Source organism: Helianthus annuus, chromosome 5 (assembly GCF_002127325.2).
Source record: "Helianthus annuus cultivar XRQ/B chromosome 5, HanXRQr2.0-SUNRISE, whole genome shotgun sequence".
NCBI lineage: Eukaryota > Viridiplantae > Streptophyta > Magnoliopsida > Asterales > Asteraceae > Helianthus > Helianthus annuus.
Window position 1 is genome coordinate 99,884,642 of NC_035437.2, and position 8,237 is coordinate 99,892,878.

At 38.7% G+C, this 8,237-nt stretch overlaps 1 non-coding gene across 1 annotated transcript; it reads left to right on the plus strand.

Moving 5' to 3' along the window:
* Nucleotides 1-4,156: 4,156 nt before the first annotated feature.
* Nucleotides 4,157-4,263, plus strand: LOC118492652. Its single transcript, XR_004894655.1, has one exon. It is a non-coding gene; the product is annotated as a small nucleolar RNA R71 (small nucleolar RNA).
* The last annotated feature ends 3,974 nt before the right edge of the window (nt 4,264-8,237 follow it).

Sequence of the window (8,237 nt, forward strand, 5' to 3'; positions counted from 1 at the left end):
TGCTCAGCTTTCTTCTTGTTTTTGCTTTGGGAAGATGCTGTCGAGGGGTCAGGCATGCCACATTTCTTCCTTTTCTTTGTATTTATGTTGGATTTGGCTGCATTTTTGCTTCTTTTGTTCGTTTAAGCTCTTTTAACCCTGAAAATACAAAATGAAGACAAAAGCACACTTTTTCCAACATTAGTACTTAAAAAGAGTTTGTTTTATGCCTCATTTGATGTAATTTATATGTTGCATTTTACACACATCAGTGTTCTTTCTCTGAGTTTGTTATATTTAACAAATCAAGATGTATGTTGATTTTGGTTCTAAAATTATTAGCTTAAATCAAGGTGTGTGCTAATTTTTATGTTCTAACATTATTACCTTTGAATAAAGATTATAGAACCAGCATAGCATTTCTGGCTTACATGCTTTACAAGTATTGTTCTATTCTATTTAACCTAACAGATAATGTTCTCGTGTTTTGATGTGCGTTAGGTGTAACATATATTAGGTGTATATTTTAAGCCTGTTTTACACTTTTAGCCAAGTTTTAAATTTATATTGGATTTGGCTGCATTTTTGATTCTTTTGTTCGTTTAAGCTCTTTTAACCCTGAAAATACAAAAGGAAGACAAAAGCACACTTTTTCCAACATTAGTACTAAAAAAGGGTTAGTTTTATGCCACAATTGATGTAATTTATATGTTGCATTTTGTGCACATCAAATACCCCCACACTTGAATCTTTGCTTGTACTCAAGCAAAACTCTTTATAATGTGGCTTTTTCACTCCTAAATGGAATGGGTAGAAGAGAAGGTTTTTTTCGGGCTTGTCATAGAGTGTTGGGATTTCCAAGATTCTTTATTAAGTTTTATTTTTATTTATTTACAATCCTATTCGTCATGATTTATTAAAAACGTTTCATAAGATAAATTACTTATTAGGGCATACTATGCCTTTTTAAAATTTCATTTATATACAAGTTCACATACCTCACAGGGGATCACTCAACACTCGGCCGAAGGTGTATTTTTAGTGAATCACTCGAGAGCGGCATGGAACTTACTCCTACCATAAGCTTGCCAAGCAATCAATCCTCCTCCTTTTTAACTTTATACCTTTGTAAATATCAAGAGGACTTTTTTTGGGTGAAGGGTTAGGCTTGGGCTAAAGGTGGGTGGTTGGGTTAGTGGTTAGTGAAAGGGCGAAAAGTGTAAAAAGCGTCGGTTTTTGAAAGACTTTTTATTTTTCACAATTTTATTTTATTTTGATGAACCATTTCTTTCAAACAAAGTTATTTTTGATGAACTTGTTTGTTTATTTGGTTTCATCGTCTTTTTTTTTCAAGTCATAAGAAAAACCGAGCTTTGTTACTAAAAGAAATGGTTAAAATAAAAAAAAGGGTTTAGGTGGGTAAAAAGGGTGTTTGTTTTTGGGTTAAGAAATGAAAAGGTTTAGGCACAAAGGGATTAACTAGGGGGATTTTGGGTAGGTGGTAAAAAAATGAAAAATAATCGTGTAGAAAGAAAAAGGGGTTAGTCCTACTGCCTCCATCATTTGCTTACTTGGGTTTAAGTTGGTAAGGACCGGGAATGCATTGTTGTGGCAAGTTCTAGAGTCGTAGGAACCAAGCGGCTATTCACACAAGAAACGAAAAATGAGCATTTAGTGTAAAGATATGTATTTGTATGCTCAATAAAGGCTCAAAACTCACTTTTGTGGGAATGGGTTTTTATGTGATCATGTATATATAATCAAATTTTAACTAAGCTTGTCATGCCGTTTCATAATTTTCTTATGTTGTTTCTTTTTATCACGATGCTATCGGTAGTAAATTTGTAAAAATATAACCTTGTTAGAACTTGAAATTCCCACTTAAACCTAGACAAGTAAAAAAAAGAAAATGAAAATTTTTGAAAAAATTTGGGGTGATTAGCGGTTCCAATAGAGTTTTGTGTAAGGCTTGTTAATTAGGACTTGCAAGATTCAAAGTTTTAGCATCCCCCCCCCCCACACTTAAATTACACATTGTCCTCAATGTGTCCCAAAAATAAGTTTTTAGGTTGATTGAATGTGTAAAAGGGTGTTAAAAGCAAAATTTTATGTTACTGGTACTCTGGACACGGCCCCGTGGTGACCGGGCACCGCCCCGTGTTCAAGTGCCAGTAACAAACGTTTGTAAAAAGAAACAGAAGTCTGGACATGGGGGCGTGTTCAGTGAACACGGCCCGTGTCCAGTTACCTGAAATAGGCGTTTTCTGCAGATTGTGCAGCACGGGGCCGTGTCGGGTGGACACGGGCCGTGCCGAACTTGCTGTAATGAAGAAATTTTTGTCGGATGGCCCTGTTTTCGTGCATGGAGTGATGTTTCTTGTTTCCCTTGTTATCCTTCACCATCCAGAGTGTGTTTTATTTCTGAAAATTAAAATTAAACTAAAAATTAATCTAAGCTAAACTAAGGATAGTTCCTCGGAATGCCTCCGTGGTGCGCCACGTTTATAAGGGTCCTTGGCTAGACCCGAAGCCAGGTCACATGTTATCCGAGCGGGATGTTTTGCATCCCATGTTGCACCATCGGAGAGCATCATCCAAACTCGAATCAATGACCTTCATGTAGTTGACCGAGTCATCGTCCTCTACTCTCTTCCCAACCCCAAACTTCACTTCCTCATCCCCAAACTTCAAAGTAAGCGTTCCGTCATTCATGTCCACCACTACTTGTGCAGTGGCTAGAAATGGCCTCCCTAGTATGAGGGGGACTTTGGTGTCTTCTTCCATATCTAATATGACAAAGTCGGCCGGGTAGACGAAATTGTTGACTTTGACCAATAGATTTTCAGCGACACCTTGCGGGTATTTGACGGATCTATCGGCAAGTTGTATACTCATCTTTGTAGGGCTTGTTTTTCCTAGGCCGAGTCGTTTGAACATTGATGTAGGCATGAGGTTAATGCTAGCCCCAAGGTCGGCTAGTGCATTACGAATGGGGGATTCCCCGATCGAGCAAGGAATCGTGAAGCTTCCAGGATCAATCTTCTTTTGTGGGAGTTTGTTGAGTACAAGGGCAGAGCATTCTTCGCCTAAGTTAACTAATTGCAATGATTTGATTTTCCTTTTATGAGTGAGGAAGTCCCTCATGAATTTTGAGTATTTAGGCATTTGAGTTAGGACTTCGATAAATGGAATATTAACATGCAATTGTTTTAGTAAATTTTCGAATTTTGCGAATTATTCATTGGTCTTTTGGCGAATTAACCTACATGTGTATGGAACCGGAGGAGCCTTGATAGGCTCTTGAATTGGAGGAGAAGCCTTCTCTTGTTGGGGTGATGTTGTGCTTCCCTCAGTTGGCGGTGGCGGAGCCTCTTCGGAACCCACGATACGATTTCTCAATGTTATGAGATGGACTTGTGCTTTTGGGTTTGTTTCGGTATTCCTAGGTAACGCGCCTTGTGGTCTCTCGGAGAAATTTTGAGCTAATTGATTTATTTGTTTTTCAATGTTTTGTATACTAGCTTGTTGATTTCTAAAATTCGATTCCAATTGTTGAAATCGATCCGAGTTTTTCTTTTCAGTATCGGAGATGAGGCGAGATACAGTATCTTCAAGCCTTTCTTATCCACCTTGTTGTTGAGAGAAATTTTGTGACTCGTTTCTTGGTTGTTGAAAGTTTGTTCGTTGGTTTAGGTTTTGTTGGTTACTACTATTGCCGGGTTCTCTCCAACCAAGGTTAGGGTGGTTACGCCATCCTTGGTTGTAGATACCCGTTGGAGGACCCGACAGCCTAGGTTTGTTATCAGTGTAGTTTACCGATTCTTGTTGATCATCTGTTTCTTTCATACAACTCCAACTTTCATGTGGCCCACCACACCCTTCACAAGCCATAACCGAGACCGTTTTTGTCATTTCTAACTTTTTGATTTTTGAAGAAAGGGCCTCGATTTGGGCTTGTAAAGAAGTGCTTTCATCAACCTTATGGGCGCCCGGGGCAATAGATTTATTGCCTCGGGGAGTGTGCCACTGAAAATTGGTTTGAGCAATTTCCTCAATTTGATTGTATATTTCATGTGGGCGGCGATTACCTAAAAGTCCCCCGGAGCTAGAATCAAGTGTTTGTCTGGTGTGTGGCAACATTTCATTGTAGAAAGTGGATATTTGTTGTCACACCGCAAGACCGTGATGAGGACACTTTCGCAATAGCTCCTTGAACCTTTCCCAAGTTTCATACAAGGATTCCCCATCCTCTTGTGAATATGTATTAATTTCAGTCATTAATTTAGCCGTTTTAGCGGGAGGGAAATACTTATATAGAAACTTTTGGGCCAGTTCATCCCAGGTGTTTACCGAGCCAACTGGGAGGGCATTGAGCCAAGCCTTTGCTCGGTCTTTTAGTGAAAATGGAAACATCCGAAGGCGGATGGCGTCGTTTGATGCTCCATTGATCCGGAAGGTATCGCATATTCTAAGAAATTAGTAATATGTAGATGGGGATCCTCGTCCGCAAGCCCATGGAAGGTTGCGGAGTTCTGAAGCATCTGCATCAAATGTGGCCGAAGTTCGAAGTTGTTGGCTTCGACATTCGGGGCATTGATAGCGGCACCGAGATTACCCACGGTGGGTCGTAGGTAATCCATGAGGGTACGTTGGTCCGCCATTGGAAGTGGGTCCCCCGAAACTTTCTCTTGGTTTTTAGCTTTAAGTCTTTTTCTGAGAAAGCGTTCGGGTTCTTCTAGAGGTTCTTTTATGTCTCTACTAGAGCAGGAGCTCATACACTACATAGAAAGTTCAGATACGGTGCCTGGGTTCCAAGTCCTGCAATAAAAACAGAAAAGAATGTTGGTCAGAAAGTTCATCACGGCCCCGTGCTCAGTGAACACGGCCCGTGGTCGGAGATACAATGATTGTTTTCTGGATCCCTGTTACTGGGAAGTTGGACACGGCCCCTTGTTGCACCGACACGGCCCCGTGCTCAGCTCTCTGTAACTCGGAAAACAAAAACTGCCAATGACACTGCTGGGCACGGCCCGTGTCCGACTAGGCACGGCCCGTGCTGAGCTCTGCAGAAGCTGAAAAACTAAGAAAATCCTAAAAAATAAAAATAAAACAGAAAAAGATGATTAGGCCGCTGATTCCTAACTTTCTTAAAATCCTTGTGTCCTCGGCAACGGCGCCAAAAACTTGATGTGCGTTAGGTGTAACATATATTAGGTGTATATTTTAAGCTCGTTTTACACCTTTTAGCCAAGTTTTAAATTTATAAACACGATATTCACTAACACTAAACACACATATGGGCAAGTGCACCCATCGTGGACGTAGTATAGTGTTGGTAAGATACCGAGGTCGTCCAAGGACACAAGAGCTTTTAATACCGGTTTATCCTCAATGTCTAATCAAATCAAAATGTTAGAAAAAGGTTTTTAAACTAGAAAAATAAAACTAACTAAAATGCTGAAAATAAAATAAAAGTAAAAACAGATAGACAAGATGAATCACTTGGATCCGACTCGTGTGTAGTGTAACCTTTGATTATTTTCGCACTTTTACACTTGTTTAAGAGATTATCTTAGTTATTGTAGTAGGCCCCTCTTTTGAAGGCGACGTTACCCTCAACCCAGTAGTTTGAGTCAGCAAGGATACAATCCTAAAGGGTCGGATTATTGAAAGATAATTAATTAAGTTATTAATGCATAATGTGGTAGGCCCCTCTTTTAAAGGCGACGTTACCCTCGACTAAGTAGTCTGAGTCAGCAGGGATACAGTCCTAAGTAGCCGGGTTAAAGTTTTAATAGTAGTTTAACTTATGAGGGGATCAAAGAGTTTGGACCCCCGCCATCCAATACCTTTGGGTATTGAAGGAGGTCCTACTAAATTTGACCCAGGTCCTTTGCAGGATCTATACACTGAACAATGGCAAGACTCTTACCAAACTGTTCCCTTAACCCCCGACCAGGTAGCCAACATACCTCCATATAGACCGTGGAGATATGAATGGTGAAAATCTTTTATTTTATATAGACAGTAAAATAATGCCAAGACACCACGGACAAACGATAAGGAAGAATCACCTTCAACATAAGAAACTAGTAATTAAAGTCATTAATACAAAACCAATTAAAAATAAAAAGTATTACACTAAACACTTGTCTTCACCAAGTGATGTAAGAGACTTAGGCAAACAAGGCCTTTGATTGTCAAGAACTCTTACGATCAATCTTGGATCCCGAGACGACTCACACACTCTATAATGGACAATAGATGATGGTGGTGGATGATGGTGTTGTGATGGTGTTGTGATGGTGGTGGGTGAAGTGTGAGAGAGGTGGTGTGCCAAGGGATGAGTTGCAAGAGCTCCAAGCACTCCTATTTATAGGCTGAACAGAAGCTCGGGCACGGCCCCGTGTCCATCCTCCTCTCTTTCTTCATTAAATGCAATTTGTCTGCATTAGTTGACCACGCCCCCGTGTCCGCTGAGCACGACCCCGTGTGTATAAGCATATCTGTACTATCAAGATTTTCCTGGATTCCGCGAATCTTATAGTTGACCACGGCCCCGGGTCCGCTAAGCACGGCCCCGTGGTGGGCGATGGAAGCTTCTACCACTTTGTCTTTTCTGCTGACACTTGGGCACGCCCCCATGCTCACTGAGCACGGGGCGTGTTCAGTCTTCTGTCTTCTTGTTTTGCTTGGGAAGATGCTGTCGGGAGGTCGGGCATGCCACGTTTGTTCCTTTTCTTGTATTTATGTTAGATTTAGCTGTCTTTTTGCTTCTTTTGTCTATTTGAGCTCATTTAATCCTGAAAATACAAAAGGAAGATAAAAGCACACTTTTTTCAACATTATTACTAAAAAATGGTTAGTTTTATGCCACAATTGATGTAATTTATATGTTGCATTTTGTGCACATCATGTTTTCAATTTGAAATTCGTAGACAAATTATTATCTCAAGATGTTGAATACAAAGTTAGTGATATTCAAAAGTAATACATCTATTTTCTTAATTTATAAGTATAATATATGACATGCAAGCCTTTGAACCATGTACTTGTTAAATATATTTATGTGAAAGTTCTTTTTATGGATACTGGGTTGATCCTAATGAGAAGATTATAAAGATACGTTGAATAAAACAATATCCATTTGTCAAACCTCAGATATGCTCATAAAGTAGCAATATTACTAAAGAATATATAAGGTTTGAAATAACCAGAATGAAGATTGTGTGGCTCTAATCCATTCCTTGAGGTAAATGCGATGATAGATTAGTGAAACTTCGGGATCATGTACATAACAAAGGCAGATGTAATGATAGCACCAAGAAAGTTGTATGGTTATAATCCATTCCCCAAAAGTGAATGTGATGATATAATTGTCACACCCCGACCGCGTAAAACAACAAACTGCGGCGAAACGTCGGGGAGTCGAGCAACAAAAGTATTGTTTCACAACCATGGTAATTAAGGGTTTGTTTTATTTATAAACAAAGGGGTTACATTGTCTTTAAACCACGGAAACAAAGAGTACAAAACATAATTAAACTATTCTAGCTTCATTTTATGTCACTAAGGCACAGGTCCGCCTAAGTGTATCTTGGTCATTCCTATGCATCAGCTCCTGAAAACACATGTGAAAATAGGTACGTCAGCATAAAAATGCCCGTGAGATACATAGGTTTGATTAAAATAGGATACATGGCTTGTAATTGAAAGAATTGTTTTATAAAAGTTAGTCATGAATTTTAGGAAAATATTTTCTTTTATAAATCATACAAAAAGTGATAAGAAAGTCAGATGATATATAAAAGAAAGATGTATAGTTAAATAAGTAACCAAGTAAAAATGAGTTTGTGTAAAATAAGTTGTTTGTAAAACAATGTTTATGGGATAATGTGTTATCTGTGTAAAATGTAATATGTCTAAACTGAAATGGTTTAAACAATGCAACGATATGTAATATCATAAAAGCACTTTTATATAGGAAGTACCAGCGGCGTATCCACCATGCTTTTATCATATTACACACGCCTCGTTATTTAAATCACTTAAACAACCACCAAAATGTATTGTTTAAACCAATGTCAAAATGTTTATGTGTAAACGATATCTATTGTCAAATGTAAATCATGTAATGTATAACCAAATGTCATGTATGGCAAGTGAAATGTGTCAACTAAAACCATAGGTAAAATGCACAAAACAAGGTATTGAAATAAATCATAGTTTAAATCAAAGTTATGTTTTGTAAAATAAAT